The 18540-nt window shown below is 45.0% G+C and overlaps 1 long non-coding RNA gene across 1 annotated transcript in view; it reads right to left on the bottom strand.

Moving 5' to 3' along the window:
• LOC139260005 (uncharacterized) overlaps positions 1-18540 on the bottom strand; it is a 36859-nt gene that overhangs the window by 7034 nt on the left and 11285 nt on the right. The window contains exon 2 of the long non-coding RNA XR_011592702.1: positions 1284-1516. This is a non-coding gene — a long non-coding RNA (uncharacterized lncRNA). The remainder of the gene's footprint in view (positions 1-1283; positions 1517-18540) is intronic.

Raw genomic sequence — 18540 nt, 5'->3', positions numbered from 1 at the left:
GTGTGTGTGTGGCGGGGGGTTAGTTTGAGCTAAAGTAAAGATTTTAGCATTGGAATAAACTGATCCTAACTTAGAATGAGAGAGGCACAAAATTCAGTCTAACATTTGTCCCCTTTTAGGCAGCCATTGTTCCTTTTACTTGGCTGTTTTCCATTTCAGTTGTTTCATTCGTGTGGAAAGGATTTCCTCATGTCCACCCTTTATTTGTACCAACAACCTAGGATTTAGGATCCATTTTTGCTTCATTATATCATCCTCTTTGCCTTCCTTTCCCTTTGCTTATTAACCTAGTCCAGGAGATATATATAATACTCAGTGGTTACTTGCAGCCCACCTCCCTTCACCTGTGGCCCACATGCTGCTTCATTTGTCTCTGGGCCTCTGTCCATGGGCTGTCTGGCTGTGGGATGTTGACAACTAGGATTCAATGTCATTCCCTTTTCTCTTGCTCCCCCAAGATAGCTTTAATATAACTATTGATCCTATTTCTATGGAGAAGTACCAGACATCCACTCAGCAGCTGCTCATGGTGGAATGATTCATCTGGTCGGAAATCAGGGGAACAGACACAGGAAGAATGCGCCTCTGTTGTACTTTCCATCTAGCAGCATACTGTATAAAGCAGTTCACAATCCTAAGTGATTTGGACACTGTCCTTTTATGTTTAACCTTTTTATATGTATAAAAGGTTATAAATCCTGTGATAAATTGCAACTAACATTTTCTAGCAATTTAAATCTGATTAGATTTTTACATCTTCAAAAGGAAAATACAAAATATTTTGAGTTGGGGTTTTCATTGATGTGATCCAGTGTTTTAGACTGCTAAGTCTGACTGTTTGCTGCTCTATATCTGATCTCTGTAAAAGATTGGAAGTATTTGAGGGTGCATCTTTCAGGTAAACCAACAGAAATGTCTATATCCACTTAGTCATACAACAAAGTTTCGATAACTATACTTTCAGAAAAATATCCAGTTTATATTCCCTTGATGGCTTAGTGGGCCATCCATCAACACTTGGTTCTGAACTATAAACATTAAATAATCCCAAATTTAATCCATAGCCCTTGCTGAATGAGTGGATCTCAGCCAAAGTTGTGCTCAAGCTTCTACAACTAGACTCCAAACCCGCGCGTAAGAAAATCAGCCGGCACTTCTGGTCGCTATCCAGTGACTCCTGTTGAAAAATACAACTGTGTGGATGTCAAGGGAGGACACGTTTTGGGCGTAGGTATAGCAACCTCCAGAAAAATATTTTATTCCCCAGCGCTGACATTCCTCACCTTGATAAGAGCAGAGTGTGAAAAAGTATATTGATTTAACCATTTAACAGATGGCATTCAAATGGAATGTTATCAGCATAGGCTATTTTATCTAAAGATAAATCAGTCTTGGAACTTTTCTCATCTGTACTCTCTGAAGTTCAGCAGTTCCACTACCCTGTTCACAAATGCCCTTTACTAATTTTGCATTTGATGAGGCTGTGGCATGTATGGGCACTCAGATGATCCACCTCCTGCACAGAAAAGATAAACATTTTATTTAGAATGTTAACCAAAAGTTTTATTTAAAAGGAGTTTCAACCATAATTGCCTATTTTAAGTATCAGACTGTAATTAACTTTTTCTGTTTGTTTCCATTCCCCCTTTTTGGCTATCCTGTGCTGGCACCATCGTCAGGGAGCTGGTTTGAAGGAGTTACTGAGCTAACAGTAGAGATAATCAGGTTTGAACATTCACACATAACCAAAGCAGCACCCCAGTTTCTCACTGTATCTTACTTCTCTGCTTTGGAGGTTGGTGACTAGTGCTGCCTACACTGCTGGATTTTATCAGCCCCTGCCCATTCAATAAGGTGCCACAAAATTAGGGCTCATGGGATTGGGATACTAGCATGGATTGAGGATTGGTTAACAGACAGAAAAGAGAGAGTAGGGTCATTTTCGGGTTGGCAGACTATAACTAGTGGGGTACCCCAAGGATCAGTGCTTGGGCCTCAGCTATTCACAATCTATATCAATGATTTGGATAAGGGGCCAAATGTAATATATCCAAGTTTGCTGATGATACAAATCTAGGTGGGAATGTAAGTTGTGAGGAGGATGCAGAGACTTCAAGGGGATATAGACAAGCTAAGTGAGCGGACAAGAACATGGCAAAGAAAGACTTGGATTTATATAGCGCCTTTCATGACCACCAGATGTCTCAAAGCGTTTTACAGCCATTGAAGTACTTTTTGAGTATTGTCACTGTCGCAATAGAATATAATGGAGAGAAATATGAAGTTATCCACTTTGGTAGGAAATATAGAAAAGCAGAGTTTTTTTAAACAGTGAGAGATTGGGAAATGTTGGTGTTCAGAGGGACCTGGGTGTCTCTGTACACGAATCACTGAAAGTTAACATGCACGTATAGCAAGCAATTAAGAAAGCAAATGGTATATTGGCCTTTATTACAAGAGGATTTGATTTTTACAGTAAAGATGTCTTACTGAGGGCCCTGGTGAGATCACACCTGGTGTATTGTGTACAGTTTTGGTTTCCTTACCCAAGGAAGGATATACTTGCCATAGAGAGCGTGCAACGAAGGTTCACCAGACTGATTCCTGGGATGCGGGGATTGCCTTATAAGAGATTGAGTAGACTAGGCCTATATTATCTAGAGTTTAGAAGAATGAGAGGTAATCTCATTGAAACATACAACATTCTTACAGGGCTTGACGGAGGATGTTTCCCCTGGCTGGGAAGTCTAGAACCAGGGGTCACAGTCTCAGAATAAGGGGTCAGCCATTTAGGACTGAGATGAGGAGAAATTTCTTCACTCAGAGGGTTGTGAATCTTTGGAATTCTCTACCCCAGAGGGCTGTGGATACTCAGTCGTTGAGTATCTTCATAGAAACATAGAAACATAGAAAATAGGTGCAGGAGCAGGCCATTCAGCCCTTCTAGCCTGCACCGCCATTCAACGAGTTCATGGCTGAACATGAAACTTCAGTACCCACTTCCTGCTTTCACGCCATACCCTTTGATCCCCCGAGTAGTAAGGACTTCATCTAACTCCCTTTTGAATATATTTAGTGAATTGGCCTCAACTACTTCCTGTGGTAGAGAATTCCACAGGTTCACCACTCTCTGGGTGAAGAAGTTTCTCCTTATCTCGGTCCTAAATGGCTTACCCCTTATCCTTAGACTGTGACCCCTGGTTCTGGACTTCCCCAACATTGGGAACATTCTTCCTGCATCCAACCTGTCCAAACCCGTCAGAATTTTAAACGTTTCTATGAGGTCCCCTCTTACTCTTCTGAACTCCAGTGAATACAAGCCCAGTTGATCCAGTCTTTCTTGATAGGTCAGTCCCACCATCCCGGGAATCAGTCTGGTGAATCTTCGCTGCACTCCCTCAATAGCAAGTATGTCCTTCCTCAAGTTAGGAGACCAAAACTGTACACAATACTCCAGGTGTGGCCTCACCAAGGCCCTGTACAACTGTAGCAACACCTCCCTGCCCCTGTACTCAAATCCCCTCACTATGAAGGCCAACATGCCATTTGCTTTCTTAACCGCCTGCTGTACCTGCATGCCAACCTTCAATGACTGATGTACCATGACACCCAGGTCTCGTTGCACCTTCCCTTTTCCTAATCTGTCACCATTCAGATAATAGTCTGTCTCTCTGTTTTTACCACCAAAGTGGATAACCTCACATTTATCCACATTATACTTCATCTGCCACGCATTTGCCCACTCACCTAACCTATCCAAGTCACTCTGTAGCCTCATAGCATCCTCCTCGCAGCTCACACTGCCACCCAACTTAGTGTCATCCGCAAATTTGGAGATACTACATTTAATCCCCTCGTCTAAATCATTAATGTACAATGTAAACAGCTGGGGCCCCAGCACAGAACCCTGCGGTACCCCACTAGTCACTGCCTGCCATTCCGAAAAGTACCCATTTACTCCTACTCTTTGCTTCCTGTCTGACAACCAGTTCTCAATCCACGTCAGCACACTACCCCCAATCCCATGTGCTTTAACTTTGCACATTAATCTCCTGTGTGGGACCTTGTCGAAAGCCTTCTGAAAGTCCAAATATACCACATCAACTGGTACTCCTTTGTCCACTTTATTGGAAACATCCTCAAAAAATTCCAGAAGATTTGTCAAGCATGATCTCCCTTTCACAAATCCATGCTGACTTGGACCTATCATGTCACCATTTTCCAAATGCGCTGCTATGACATCCTTAATAATTGATTCCATCATTTTACCCACTACTGAGGTCAGGCTGACCGGTCTATAATTCCCTGCTTTCTCTCTCCCTCCTTTTTTAAAAAGTGGGGTTACATTGGCTACCCTCCACTCGATAGGAACTGATCCAGAGTCAATGGAATGTTGGAAAATGACTGTCAATGCATCCGCTATTTCCAAGGCCACCTCCTTAAGTACTCTGGGATGCAGTCCATCAGGCCCTGGGGATTTATCGGCCTTCAATCCCATCAATTTCCCCAACACAATTTCCCGACTAATAAAGATTTCCCTCAGTTCCTCCTCCTTAATAGACCCTCTGACCACTTTTATATCCGGAAGGTTGTTTGTGTCCTCCTTAGTGAATACTGAACCAAAGTACTTGTTCAATTGGTCTGCCATTTCTTTGTTCCCCGTTATGACTTCCCCTGATTCTGACTGCAGGGGACCTACGTTTGTCTTTACTAACCTCTTTCTCTTTACATACCTATAGAAACTTTTGCAATCCGCCTTAATGTTCCCTGCAAGCTTCTTCTCGTACTCCATTTTCCCTACCCTAATCAAACCCTTTGTCCTCCTCTGCTGAGTTCTAAATTTCTCCCAGTCCCCAGGTTCGCTGCTATTTCTGGCCAATTTGTATGCCACTTCCTTGGCTTTAATACTATCCCTGATTTCCCTAGATAGCCACGGTTGAGCCACCTTCCCTTTTTTATTTTTACGCCAGACAGGAATGTACAATTGTTGTAATTCATCCATGCGTTCTCTAAATGTCTGCCATTGCCCATCCACAGTCAACCCCTTAAGTATCATTAGCCAATCTATCTTAGCCAATTCATGCCTCATACCTTCAAAGTTACCCTTCTTTAAGTTCTGGACCATGGTCTCTGAATTAACTGTTTCATTCTCCATCCTAATGCAGAATTCCACCATATTATGGTCACTCTTCCCCAAGGGGCCTCGCACAATGAGATTGCTAATTAATCCTCTCTCATTACACAACACCCAGTCTAAGATGGCCTCCCCCCTAGTTGGTTCCTCGACATATTGGTCTAGAAAACCATCCCTTATGCATTCCAGGAAATCCTCCTCCACCGTATTGCTTCCAGTTTGGCTAGCCCAATCTATGTGCATATTAAAGTCACCCATTATAACTGCTGCACCTTTATTGCATGCACTCCTAATTTCCTGTTTGATGCCCTCCCCAACATCACTACTACTGTTTGGAGGTCTGTACACAACTCCCACTAACGATTTTTGCCCTTTAGTGTTCTGCAGCTCTACCCATATAGATTCCACATCATCCAAGCTAATGTCTTTCCTAACTATTGCATTAATCTCCTCTTTAACCAGCAATGCTACCCCACCTCCTTTTCCTTTTATTCTATCCTTCCTGAATGTTGAATACCCCTGGATGTTGAGTTCCCAGCCCTGATCATCCTGGAGCCACGTCTCCGTAATCCCAATCACATCATATTTGTTAACATCTATTTGCACAATTAATTCATCCACCTTATTGCGGATACTCCTTGCATTAAGACACAAAGCCTTCAGGCTTGCTTTTTTAACACCCTTTGTCCTTTTAGAATTTTGCTGTACAGTGGCCCTTTTTGTTCTTTGCCTTGGGTTTCTCTGCCCTCCACTTTTCCTCATCTCCTTTCTGTCTTTTGCTTTTGCCTCCTTTTTGTCTCCCTCTGTCTCCCTGTATAGGTTCCCATCCCCCTGCAATATTAGTTTAACTCCTCCCCAACAGCACTAGCAAACACTCCCCCTAGGACATTGGTTCCGGACCTGCCCAGGTGCAGACCGTCCGGTTTGTACTGGTCCCACCTCCCCCAGAACCGGTTCCAATGCCCCAAGAATTTGAATCCCTCCCTGCTGCACCACTGCTCAAGCCATGTATTCATCTGCGCTATCCTGCGATTCCTATTCTGACTAGCACGTGGCACTGGTAGCAATCCCGAGATTACTACTTTTGAGGTCCTACTTTTTAATTTAGCTCCTAGCTCCTTAAATTCTTTTCGTAGGACCTCATCCCTTTTTTTACCTATGTCGTTGGTACCAATGTGCACCACGACAACTGGCTGTTCTCCCTCCCATTTCAGAATGTCCTGCACCCGCTCCGAGACATCCTTGACCCTTGCACCAGGGAGCCAACATACCATCCTGGAGTCTCGGTTGCGTCCGCAGAAACGCCTATCTATTCCCCTCACCATCGAATCCCCTATCACTATCGCGCTCCCACTCTTTTTCCTGCCCTCCTTTGCAGCAGAGCCACCTACGGTGCCATGAACTTGGCTGCTGCTGCCCTCCCCTGATGAGTCATCCTCCCCAACAGTACTCAAAGCAGTGTATCTGTTTTGCAGGGGGATGACCACAGGAGACCCCTGCACTATCTTTCTTGCACTGCTCTTCCTGTTGGTCTTCCATTCCCTATCTGGCTGTGGACCCTTCTCCTGCGGTAAGACCAACTCACTACACGTGATACTCACGTCATTCTCAGCATCGTGGATGCTCCAGAGTGAATCCACCCTCAGCTCCAATTCCGCAACGCGGACCGTCAAGAGCTCGAGGCGGATACACTTCCTACACACGTAGCGCCCAGGGACACCGGAAGTGTCCCCGAGTTCCCACATGGTACAGGAGGAGCATATCACATGACCGAGCTCTCCTGCCATGTCTTAACCTTAGATACCCTTAAATTGGTAATAACAATGTTACAGTTCACTTATTGATATAAAATATAAAAAATAAAAGAAAAGCTACTCACCAATCACCAGCCAATCACTTACCCCATTGGCTGTGACGTCACTTTTTGATTACTTTCTACTTCTATTTTGCTTTCTCTCCCGCTGTAGCTGCACCAGTATGCTTTTGACAGGTCGCTCCCCTCTCACCAACTGCCGCTGGCTCTCGATCTCCCGCTGGGCTTTTGACAGGTCGCTCCCCTCTCACCAACTGCCGCTGGCTCTCGATCTCCCGCTGGGCTTTTGACAGGTCGCTCCCCTCTCACCAACTGCCGCTGGCTCTCGATCTCCCGCTGGGCTTTTGACAGGTCGCTCCCCTCTCACCAACTGCCGCTGGCTCTCGATCTCCCGCTGGGCTTTTGACAGGTCGCTCCCCTCTCACCAACTGCCGCTGGCTCTCGATCTCCCGCTGGGCTTTTGACAGGTCGCTCCCCTCTCACCAACTGCCGCTGGCTCTCGATCTCCCGCTGGGCTTTTGACAGGTCGCTCCCCTCTCACCAACTGCCGCTGGCTCTCGATCTCCCGCTGGGCTTTTGACAGGTCGCTCCCCTCTCACCAACTGCCGCTGGCTCTCGATCTCCCGCTGGGCTTTTGACAGGTCGCTCCCCTCTCACCAACTGCCGCTGGCTCTCGATCTCCCGCTGGGCTTTTGACAGGTCGCTCCCCTCTCACCAACTGCCGCTGGCTCTCGATCTCCCGCTGGGCTTTTGACAGGTCGCTCCCCTCTCACCAACTGCCGCTGGCTCTCGATCTCCCGCTGGGCTTTTGACAGGTCGCTCCCCTCTCACCAACTGCCGCTGGCTCTCGATCTCCCGCTGGGCTTTTGACAGGTCGCTCCCCTCTCACCAACTGCCGCTGGCTCACGATCTCCCGCTGGGCTTTTGACAGGTCGCTCCCCTCTCACCAACTGCCGCTGGCTCTCGATCTCCCGCTGGGCTTTTGACAGGTCGCTCCCCTCTCACCAACTGCCGCTGGCTCTCGATCTCCCGCTGGGCTTTTGACAGGTCGCTCCCCTCTCACCAACTGCCGCTGGCTCTCGATCTCCCGCTGGGCTTTTGACAGGTCGCTCCCCTCTCACCAACTGCCGCTGGCTCTCGATCTCCCGCTGGGCTTTTGACAGGTCGCTCCCCTCTCACCAACCTCTATTCAAGACAGAGATTGATAGAGTTTTGAATATTAAAGAGATCAAGGGATATGGGGATAGTGCAAGAAAGTGGTGTTGAGGTAGAAGATCAGCCATGACCATATTAAATGCCAGAACAGGCTCGAGGGCTAGATGGCCTACTCCTGCTCCTAATTCTTATGATCTTATTCCATTACATCATCTAACTGCAATTTTTTTTGCCTTCCACTCAATCTATTACTATCAACTTTTTTCAGTGCCAAGTTAGCCTAACATCTGTGGTTGAGAAAATGTTGGAGTCCATTATTAAAGAAGCAGTAGCAGGACATTTGGAAAAACATAATTTAGTCAGGCAAAGTCAGCATGGATTTATGAAAGGGCAGTTATGTTTGACAAATTTGCTGAAATTCTTTGACGATGTAACGAACAGGATAAAGAGGAACCAGTGGATGTGGTGTATTTGGACTTCCAGAAGGCATTTGACAAGGTGCCTCATAAAAGGTTACTGCACAAGATAAAAGTTCACGGGTTTGGGGGTAATATATTAGCATGGATAGCGGATTGGCTAATTAGCAGAAAATGGAGTCGGGATAAATGGTTCATTCTCTGGTTGGCAATCAGTAACTAGTGGGTGCCGCAGGGATCACTGTTGGGACCCCAACTATTTACAATCTATATTAATGACTTAGATAAAGGGACCGAGTGTAACGTAGCCAAGTTTGCTGACGATACAAATATGGCAGGAAAAGCAATGTGTGAGGAGGACACAAACAATCTGCAAAAGTACAGACAGGCTAAGTGTCCAAAAATTTGGCAGATGGGAGTATAATGTTGGAAAGTGTGAGGTTATGCACTTTGACAGAAAAAAAATAATGGAGAAAAATTGCAAAGTGCTGCAGTACAGCAGGACCTGGGGGTACTTGTGCATGAAACACAAAAGGTTAGTGTGCAGGTACAGCAAGTGATCAGGAAGACCAATGGAATCTTGGCCTTTATTGCAAAGGGGATGGAGTATAAAAGCAGGGAAGTCTTGTTACAGCTGTACAGGGTATTGGTGAGGCTACACATGGAATCCTGCGTACAGTTTTGGTTTCCATATTTAAGAAAGGATATACTTGCTTTGCAGGTAGTTCAGAGAAGGTTCACTAGGTTGATTCCGGAGATGAGGGGGTTGACTTATGAGGAAAGGTTAAGTAGGTTGGGCCTCTACTCATTGGAATTCAGAAGAATGAGAGGTGATCTTATCGAAAGTATGAGATTGAAGGGGCTTGACAAGCTGGATGCAGAGAGGATGCTTCCACTGATAGGGGAGACTAGAACTAGGGGGCATAATCTTAGAAACTGATCTTACCCCATTTAAAACTGAGATGAGGAGGAATTTCTTCTGAGGATTGTAAATCTGTGGAATTCGCTGCCTCAGAACTGTGGAAGCTGAGTCATTGAATAAATTTAAGGCAGAGATGGACAGTTTGTTAACCGATAAGGGAATAAAAGGGTTATGGGGAGCAGGCAGGGAAGTGAGCCTGAGTACATGATCGGATCAGGCTCGAGGGGCCGTATGGCCACTCCTGCTCCTATTTCTTATGTTCTTATTTTACAAATATTACATAATGTGCCCACAATAAGGGTGCTGCCGCCGCCACCATCTCCTTGGATTCTGCCAGCGGGCCAACTATCAATGACCTTCTTCACATTTCATCCCAAATATTCGTTCACTTGTGAACAAGACCTACCTTTGTATCCATGGCCTTATTGTGGATAATTACATTGACATATTGTGGATGATTACATTGACATCAGGGGCTTTGACTGTAACTTTGTACATGGGTGGCGACACCTTGTCCCTTATTAAAGCCTCACCACCTGCCCTGCCCATCGACCATGTTGCAGCCCTTATCACCAAAGTCTCTCTGCCTGGTCCTCTGATACCCATACCTCTTGAGCACCTTACCTTGTTCCACTTCTCTCATTTTTCCTTTTAAATCCTCATTGTTTACCGACTTCCAGCCTTACCCTGAGTTTCTCACCAAGATATCCTCCCCCGCCTTTGCACTGAGCAATTCCTTATCCTTGGTGATTTCAATCTTTATCTTAACTCACCTTGCCCTCTATAATTCCACAGCCCTCCTGTCCTCCCTTAATCTCCCCCTCCATATAAACACTCCTACCCAAATTCATGGTCATCCCTTCATGGGTCCTAGCTATATGCCTGCCTTTTCATGGGATATGTGGACCATTCTTTGTTCCAGTCCTACTCGGGGCCCCCTCCCTCACCTCTTTTTCCGGTACATTGATGACTGTATTGGTGCCGTTTCCTGCTCTCGTCCTGAACTTGAAAATTTCATTCACTTTGCATCCAATTTCCATCCTTCCCTCACCTTCACATGGTCCATCTCCGACTCTTCCCTTTCCTTCCTTGATTTCTCCATCTCCATCTCTATCTCTAAGGATAGGCTTTCGACCAGTATCCACTATAAGCCCACTGACTCCCACAGCTACCTGGACTACACTTTCTCCCACCCCGCATCCTGCAAGGACTCCATTCCATTCGCCCAGTTTCTCCATCGCATCTGCTCAGACGGTACCACCTTTCACACTAGTGTCTGACATGTCTTCCTTTTTCTTCAACAGAGGATTCCCCTTCACTGTGGTGTTCTATTTCCCACACCTCTGCTCTCACCCCTTCCCCTCCCTCTCAGAACCCTGACAGGATTCACCTTGTCCTCACCTTTCACCCCACCAGCCTCCATGTTTAACGGATCAACCTCTGCCATTTCTGCCACCTCCAGTGTGATCCCACCACCAAACACATCTTCACCTCCCCTCCCCTCTCAGCATTCCGAAGGGACCGCTCCCTCTGTGACACCCTGGTCCATTCCGCAGTCACCCCCAAGACCCCCTCCCCTTCCCACGGCAGCTATCCATGCAAGCGCAGGAGATGCAACACCTGCCCTTTTACTTCCTCCCTTCCCACTATCCAGGGCCCCAAATATTCCTTCCATGTAAAACAGCGATTTACTTGTTCTTATTTCAATTTACTATATTGTATTCGCTGCTCACGATGTGGTCTCCTCTACATTGGGGAGACCAAGCGTAGATTGGGTGACCACTTTGCGGAGCACTACTGTTCAGTTCCCAAGTGTGATCCTGAGCTTCCAGTCGCCCATCATTTTTTCTTTACTGCAATCCCACTATGACCTCTCTGTCCTCGGTCTCCTACACTGTTCCAACGAAGCTCAACACAAACTCGAGGAACAGCACCGTATCTTTCGTTTAGGCACTTTACAGCTTCTGGACTCAACATCAAGTTCAAAAATTTCAGAGCGTAACCGCTGCCAATCTTTGGCTCCCTTTCTCTTCCCCCCCACTCGTTTCTTTTTTTCTCCTTGTCTCTAATGGCAGTTGGTCATAATCCCACCATTTACACCCTACCTCAACTCATGTTTTTCTAACTCCTGGCATTAGCATTTGAATTTGGGCCATCATCCCTTTTGACTCTCTAATCTCTTCTGTCTTCCAACCTATCACAGACCTTCCCTTTTGTTCTTTCTACCCCTCCCCCTTTCAGTGCTCGTTAAGAATCTGTTCTTTTTGAACATACTCCAGTTCTGACGAAGGGTCATCGACCCAAAATGTTAACTCTACTTCCTCTCCACAGATGCTACCTGACCCGCTGGAATTTCCAGCATTTTCTGTTTTTATTCCAGTAATTTACAACTATCCTTTGGCTGTCCATTCACCACAATACCTCTACAACCATCAATCTGTTCAACCAGTCCCTCGCCTTCACTTTTGATGCCCTTGTCCCCATGTAAATGGTTTCCCCTCACCATATGTTGCCCACCTCCCTTTCAAAACCTCAGTCAACACCCAGTGTTCAAAAATAAAATACTATGTGTCTGTGACCATGGTGCATGACCCCTTCTCATCCTCGCTGTATCCTTTGATATGACTGACCACGGTCCTGCAACACCTTTCCTCCGTTTTTCAGTCCAGTGGGATTGCTATTGCTTTGTTCTGTTACCTATCGGATTATAGCTAGAGCATCTCCAGTAATGGCTTCTTTTCCCACCCTCACACTGTTACCTCTGGGGTCCACTATGGATCTATTCTTAGCCCCGCCCCTTCCTATTTACATGCTGCCATCTGACAACACCATCCAGACATGGGGTCACTTCCACGCGTACACTGATATCAAGCAGCTCTACCTCCCCACCACTTGCTCAACTGCTCCGCTGCCTCTGATGCAATTTCCTCCAGTTATATATTGGGAAGATTGAAGCCATCGTATTTGGCCCTTGCTACAAACTCTGTCCCCTTGCTAGCGATTCCAGTTTTGAGCACCACACCTAAGAAGGATATATTGGCTTTGGAGGGGGTACAGTGCAGATACAGCAGAATACTAGTGTTTAACGAGTTAAATTATGAGGACTGGTTGCATAAACCTGGCTTGCATTCCCTGGAGTTTAAAGGTTGAGGGGTTATCCAATTGAGATGTTTAAAATGATATAAAGATCGAGAAGCTATTTCCTCTAATGGAGAATTCGGAACAAAGAGACACAATCATAAAATTAGAGCTAGGCCATTCAGGAGTGAAATCAGGGAGCACTTTTTCACACAAAGGAAAGTGGAATTCTGGAACTCAGTCCTCTAAAAGGCTGTGGAAGCAGGGTCAATTGAAAGTTTAAAGACTGAGATTGACAGATGTTTTTATTAGGCAAGGGTATTGAGGGATATGGATCAAAGGTGGGTAAATGGAGTTGAGGTACAGATCAGCCATGATTTAATTGAATGTCAGAACAGGCTCAAGGGTCTGAATGGCCTACTCCTGTTGCCATGTTCATTCCCCTCCCTGGCTGTTGTCTCAGGCTGAACCAGGCTATTTGCAATATTAGCAGCCTATTTGACCCCAAGCTGAGCTTCTGACCTCATATCCTGTGCATCACAAAGACCGCCAACTTTTACCTCCGTAACATTGCACATGTCCAGCTCTACTTCAGTCCATCTGCTGCTGAATCCATGCATTTATCATCTCTAGACTCAACTCTTCCAATGCTCTCCTGGCTGGCCTTCCATTCCCCACCCTCTAAACTATAGCTCATCCAAAATTTTAGTTATTATCTATCCTGCACCAGGTCCCACTCACTTATCACCTGTCTTAGGTGACCTACATTGTCTCCCCGATTTTCAATTTAAAATTCTTAACCCTCATGTTTAAATTCCTTTACGGCTTCACCTCTTCTTACTCTGACCTTTTGTGCTTTCCTTCTCCCCTCACTCCATTAGCAGCCGTGCCGTATGCCGTTGAAGTCCCAAGCTATAGAATTCCCTCTCTACACCCCTCTGCTTTTCCACCTCCATAAAACAAACCTCTTTGACTGAGCTTTTGGTAAGCCCAAAAGCTCTTTCTTTGGCTCAGCGCCCATTTTTATTTGTTTCAACCTCTGAAGCGCCTTGAAAATTTTTTCGACTTCTTAAAAGGCAATACAGGGTATATAAATGTTAGTTGTTGTTGAAGTGTTGTGGTCTTTTGTATCTGCAATTGGTACTGTATGAATGTTCTTTGGATTATCAATTTTCAATTGATCTTGAAACCTATCTTATCCAGACTGTGTCTCAAAATTATTTTAAGTATGTACTGAAATGATTGGCTAACATATTTACTCTTTGATTTTTGTTCATCTAGTTAGTTCATTATCAACTTTACAGCTGTTTGATCCTAGCACATACTATTGACAAAGAATCTGCAAAGGGATATAGACAGATTAAGTGAGTGGCCAGACATTTGGCAGATGGAGTATAATGTGGGAACGTGTGAGGTTGTCCACTTTGGCAGGAAAAATAAAAAATAAAATTACTGAAATGGAGTTTACACAATGCTGCAGTACAGAGGGACTTGGGAGTCCTTGTGCATGAAATACAAATGTTAGTATGCAGGTACAGCAAATAATCAGGAAGGCAAATGGAATGCTGGCCTTTATTGCAAGGGGGATGGAGTATAAAAGCAGGGAAGTCCTACTACAACTGTACAGGGCGTACAGTTTTGGTCTCCTTATTTAAGGAGGGATATACTTGTATCGGAGGCAGTTCAGAGAAGGTTCCTGAGATGAAGGGGTTGTCTTATGAAGAAAGGTTGAGCAGGTTGGGCCTATACTCATTGGAGTTTAGAAGAATGAGAGGTGATCTGATTGAAATGTATAAGATTCTGAGGGGGCTGGATAGGGTAGATGCAGAGAGGCTGCTTCCCCTCGTGGGGGAATCTAGTACTTGGGGGCATAGTTTCAGAATAAGGGATCGCCCATTTAAAACGGAGATGAAGAGGAATTTCTTCCCTCAGTGGGTCGTAAATCTGTGGAATTCGTTGCCCCAGAGAACTGTGGAGGCTGGGTCATTGAATATATTTAAAGGTGGAGATAGACAGATTTTTGAACTATAAGGGAGTAATGGGTTGTGTGGAGTGGGCAGGGAAGTGGAGCAGAGCCCAAGATCAAATATGATCTTATTAAATGTCGGAGCAGGCTCGAAGGGCCAAATGGCCTACTCCTGCTCCCATTTCTAATGTTACTGATTCCAAGTTCCCTTACATGGTTGAGTTTAGTAACTTCTCTCAGCCAGCACCCTATGAATCTTTATTGATATCAATTCAACTCATCATCCTGGAGTTCAGAAATGCTCTCGGCAAGCACCATATTTTAATTGCTTTATATTTATTAAATTATTCAATTTTCTTACATTGTCAAGCGGTCAACATGGTCAGCACTCTCTGTTAATGACTGTATATTTGTCAAATTGGCTCCCTTGCACTGTTGAACTCAGCAATTCTCCCATTGATATCAACTTCAGTTTCAATGATATTCACAAGGAATCAATAAAAATAAACAAGAAATGGGAAAAAATTTTGTTGTAGTTTCGATTTTTTTTTTAAATGGGTCAGTGACTGTTTTGAAAAGAAGAAAGGAGGCAGACAAAAAGCAGGAAACTATAGACTAGTTAGCCTAATATCTGTCGTTGGGGAAATTGCTGGAGTCCATTATTAAGGAAGCAGTAGTGGGATATTTGGAAAAGCATAATTCAAATCAAGCAGAGTCAGCATGGTTTTATGAAAGGGAAATTTGCTGGAGTTCTTTGAAGATGTAAGAAGCAGGGTGGATAAGAGGGAACCAGTGGATGTGCTGTTATAGGGAGCAATAAGGGGCTATGGGGAGGGAGGAACTTAATGCAATCACTATCACTAATGAAGTGGTACTCAGTAAAGTAATAGGACTAAAGGCGGACAAGTCCCCTGGACCTGATGGCTTACATCCTAGGGTCTTAAAAGAAGTAGCTGCAGAGATAGTGATGCATTGGTTGTGATCTACCAAAATTCCCTGGATTCTAGGGCGGTCCCAGCGGATTGGAAAACCGCAAATGTAACGGCCCTATTTAAAAAAGGAAGCAGCTAAATAGCAGGTAACTATAGACCAGTTAGCCGAACATGTCACCGAGTGGCAGCAGAGCATTCTGGGGGGAGAGGGTGAACAGCCAGAGGTCGTGGTCCATATCGGGAACAATGACATAGGCAGAAAGAGGGATGAGGTCCTGCAGGCAGAGTTTAAGGAGCTAGGAAAGAGATTAAAAAGCAGGACCTCAAAAGGTAGTAATCTCCGGATTACTCCCGGTGCCACGAGCTAGTGAGTACAGAAATAGGAGGATAGAGCAGATGAATATGTGGCTGGAGAGATGGTATAGGAGGGAGGTCTTTAGTTTCCTGAGGCATTGGGACCACTTCTGGGGCAGGTGGGACCAGTACAAGCCGGACGGGTTGCACCTCAACAGAGCCGGGACCAATATCCTCACGGGGGTGTTTGCTAGTGCTGTTGGGGAGAGTTTAAACTAGCTTGGCAGGGGGATGGGAACCTGAGAATAGTTTCAGTAGGGAGGGGAGTAAAGCTGGAATTAGAAAGCAAAAATGAAGAAAGTGAGTTTGAAGGGCAGGGGAAACAAGCAGGAAAAAAAAAAGGGTAAAAACACAAATTTAAAAGCTCTTTTCATTCGTAATAAAATAGATGAGTTGACGGCACAAATGGGTATGATCTGATAGCCATTACAGAGACGTGGTTGCAAAGTGACCAGGACTGGGAACTAAATATTTAGGGGTATTTGACAATTCGGAAGGATAGACAGAAAGGAAAAGGTGGTGGGGTAGCTCTGTGGATAAAGGATGGAATCAATGCAATAGTGAGAAACGATATTGGCTCAAATGATCAGGATGTTGAAACAGTTTGGGTGGAGATAAGGAATAATAAGGGGAAAAAGTCACTGGTGAGCGTAGTCTATAGGCCCCCTAACAGTAGCGACTCTGTTGGTTGGAGTATAAACCAGGAAATAGTGGGGGCTTGCAAAAAGGGAACAGCAATAATCGTGCATGATTTTAATCTCCATATTGATTGGACAAATCAAATTGGTCAGGGTAGCCTTGAGGAAGCGTTCATAGGGATGGGTTCCTTGAGCAGTATGTAACATAGAAAATAGGTGCAGGAGTAGACCATTCGGCTCTTCGAGCCTGCACCACTATTCAATATGATCATGGCTGATCATGCAACTTCAGTACCCCATTCCTGCTTTTTCTCCATACCCTTGATCCCTTTACCCCCTTTTAAATACATCTAACAACAAATAAATTTCTCTGAGTAAAGAAGTTCTCCTCATCTTGGTCCTAAATGGCTTACCCCTTATCCTTAAGACTGTGACCCCTGCTTCTGGACTTCCCAAACATCGCGAACATTCTTCCTGCATCTAACCTGTCCAATCCCTTCAGAATTTTATGTTTCTATGAGATCCCCTCTCATTCTTCTAAATTCCAGTGAATATAAGCCTAGTCGATCCAGTCTTTCTTCATATGTCAGTCCTGCCATCCCGGGAATCAGTCTGGTGAACCTTTGCTGCACTCCCTCAATAGCAAGAATGTCCTTCCTCAGATTAGGAGACCAAAACTGTACACAATATTCAAGGTGTGACCTCACCAAGGCCCTGTCCAACTGCAGTAAGACCTCCCTGCTCCTATACTCAATCCTCTTGCTGTGAAGGCTAACATGCCATTTTCCGCCTTCACCGCCTGCTGTACCTGCATGCCAACTTTCAATGACTGATGTACCATGATACCAATCTGTCACCATTCAGATAATATTCCGCCTCCCTGTTTTTGCCACCAAAGTGGATAACCTCACAGTTATCTACATTATACTGCATCTACCATGCATTTGCCCATCCGTCTCCCTGTTTTTGCCACCAAAGTGGATAACCTCACATTTATCTACATTATACTGCATCTACCATGCATTTGCCCATCCGTCTCCCTGTTTTTGCCACCAAAGTGGATAACCTCACATTTATCTACATTATACTGCATCTACCATGCATTTGCCCACTCACCTAACCTGTCCAAGTCACCCTGCAGCCTCTTAGCATCCTCCTCACAGCTCACACTGCCACCCAGTTTAGTGTCATCTGCAAACTTGGAGGTATTACATTCAATTCCTTTGTCTAAATCATTAACGTATATTGTAAAAAGCTGGGAGCCCAGCACTGAACCTTGCGGTACCCCACTAGTCACTGCCTGCCACTCTGAAAAGGACCCGTTTATTCCTACTCTTTGCTTCCTGTCTGCCAACCAGTTCTCTATCCACTTCAATACATTACCCCCAATACCATGTGCTTTAATTTTGCACACTAATCTCTTGTGTGGGACCTTGTCAAAAGTCCAAATACACCAAATCCACTGGTTCTTCCTTGTCCACTCTACTAGTTACATCCTCAAAGAATTCTAGAAGATTTGTCAAGCATGATTTCCCTTTCATAAATCCAGGCTGACTTGGACCGATCCTGTCACTGCTTTCCAAATGCGCTGCTGTTACGCCTTTAATAATTGATTACAACATTTTCCCCACTATCGATGTCAGGCTAACCGGTCTATAATTCCCTGTTTTCGCTCCCTCCTTTTTCAAAAAGTGGGGTTACATTAGCTACCCTCCAGTCCACAGGAACTGATCCAGAGTCAATAGACTGTTGGAAAATGATCACCAATGCATCCACTATTTCTAGGGCCACTCCCTCAAGTACTCTGGGATGCAGACTATCAGGCCCTGGGGATTTATCGGCCTTCAATCCCATCAATTTCCCCAACACAATTTCCCGACTAATAAGGATTTCCTTAAGTTCCTTGTTCTTGCTAGACCCTCTGTCCCCTAGTATTTCCGGAAGGTTATTTGTGTCTTGCTTAGTGAAGACAGAACCAAAGTATTTGTTCCATTGGTCTGCCATTTCTTTGTTCCCCATTATAAATTCACCTGATTCTGACTGCAAGGGACCTACATTTGTCTTCACTAATCTTTTTCTCTTCACATATCTATAGCTTTTGCAGTCAGTTTTTATGTTCTCTGCAAGCTTAC

This window comes from Pristiophorus japonicus, chromosome 3, assembly GCF_044704955.1.
Source record: "Pristiophorus japonicus isolate sPriJap1 chromosome 3, sPriJap1.hap1, whole genome shotgun sequence".
In the NCBI taxonomy this organism is placed as follows: Eukaryota; Metazoa; Chordata; class Chondrichthyes; family Pristiophoridae; genus Pristiophorus; species Pristiophorus japonicus.
This window is presented reverse-complemented; position numbering and strand designations above follow the sequence as displayed.